We start from the raw sequence: 1,858 nt of genomic DNA on the forward strand, positions 1-1,858 counted from the left end.
GTTATAATAGAAGAGATGTTACCTGTTTCACTTGATCTGAGAATCAGCAGAGATCACTAAGTTATAGTGATTGGCCAAGGTCCCATAGTGATTGGCCAAGGTCCCATCGTCACGTTCATGGATGAAAAAAATTAAACAACACAATAAGTAGAGAGACCAGGGAAGGAAAAATGAAAAAATGAAAAGGAACATACCTAAGAATCAGCAGAGATCACTAAGTTTGAAGATATGAGAATTGAAATTTCTTCATTCAGCTAAATACCATATAAACAGACGTCACCATTTAGTAGGAATTGAAATAGATTTGTATAGAACTATAAATTCAGGTGTTGTAAGATCAAAAAGAAGAAATTAGGGGGGAAAAAAACTAACCAAGGTTCGCAAAAAGTTCTTTAACGCAATACTGACAAAATGTAATTACACACCAACTCGCAAAACCTACATAATTTGAACGAAGCAAATTAACCAAGTAAGAGCAAATACAAATGTATCAATTTGATGACTATAACTTCAATGAGAAACTACTCAACACGTGACTATAAATGAAAAGAACTTACGGATTATAGTAAGACTTCTGGGTAAACAAAGTTTGGGGTGTGACTTTCTGAATTTGGAGGGAGGAGAATACTGATTCTGTCTGAAGAAGTGCACCTTGATAGTGCGACATATAATTGACCGTGGCTGAAAACTTTAGTGCGAAGGTCAATCCCCACATACTTCACCGATTGTCCTTGTGACTTATTTATAGTCATTGCATAAGCAACACGCACAGGAAACTGTCTTCTTGTCATATGAAAAGGAAAATCAAAAGACGACGGTGACAAAGATATTCTTGGAATAAATGCATGATTACCCGCTTTTTCACCAGTCAAAATTCTTGTGAAAAGAACGTGAGGTCGACAGTGGACCACCTTCAATCGGGTTCCATTGCATAATCCAACTTTGGGAGCAATATTTTGCAACAACATTATAGGACAACCGACTTTTAGGTTGAGATGAAACGGTGGTAGACCAGCTGGATCAAGTGAGTTTAGGTACTCATTTGGGTATTGATTAATATTGGTTGGATTCGTTGCATCCTCGTCTGCCATCTTGTCTGCAGCTAGAAAGAGAGTACTTTCCCCTGGGAACATATTTAAAGTTGCTGCATTAATATCATTGACATCATCATTGCGTGCAGATAGAATTGTGCGCTCAGTTAAATATTCTGGTGTAACTGTGGTAGGTTGATTTAGCTGAGGATATGTAGTAGAAATGAGATCCTGAAGATTTGCACACCGATGAATTGTTGATGGTAGTTCAACTGTCTCGTTTGGGTCACTTCCTATCTAATTAACCAGAAAATAGTAATGAATATTAGTACGAATAAAAATTGTACAAAGAATGATGCAAATGAATATCAATATTAAGCAAAATAGTACAAAGAAAAATACACAGTTTGGTACCTCCATTAAGAAATTTGCGAACGCAATATTTGCAAAGTTTCCATTTTCCAATCGCATATTTTGGGCAAGAGTTAGAACATGAATGTGACTCCAGAGGAAGGAAGATCGCAAGGAAGCACGCACAATCTGTTCTCGAACCCCTTTGGGTATAACTGGAAGGCATTGACAGAAGTCACCACCAAGTACAACTGTTATTCCACCAAAAGGTTTATTATTGTCGCGAGTATCCCGGCGTGCGATCAATCGCCTCCACGCAAAACTTATTTTGCATTGGGACTTCATCCCAAATAATAAGTTTAGCTTCCCTAAATAATTCGGCATGCATTGAATTCTTACTAAACCCACAAACAGAGGTATCAAGAATATCTAGTGGGATGTGAAAAGTCGAGTGAGCAGTACGACCACCAGCCAAT

The 1,858-nt window shown here is 37.7% G+C and overlaps 1 long non-coding RNA gene across 1 annotated transcript; it reads right to left on the minus strand.

Annotated features, from left to right (window-relative positions):
- Nucleotides 1-232: 232 nt before the first annotated feature.
- Nucleotides 233-1,527, minus strand: LOC147497561 (uncharacterized). Its single transcript, XR_015197153.1, has 3 exons — nucleotides 1,446-1,527; nucleotides 558-1,328; nucleotides 233-438 (listed from the first exon to the last, which is right to left on the minus strand). It is a non-coding gene; the product is annotated as an uncharacterized LOC147497561 (long non-coding RNA).
- Between the last annotated feature and the right edge of the window lie 331 nt (nucleotides 1,528-1,858).

The sequence above is a fragment of the Coptis chinensis genome, chromosome 5 (genome assembly GCF_015680905.1).
Source record: "Coptis chinensis isolate HL-2020 chromosome 5, ASM1568090v1, whole genome shotgun sequence".
Taxonomy (NCBI): Eukaryota; Viridiplantae; Streptophyta; class Magnoliopsida; order Ranunculales; family Ranunculaceae; genus Coptis; species Coptis chinensis.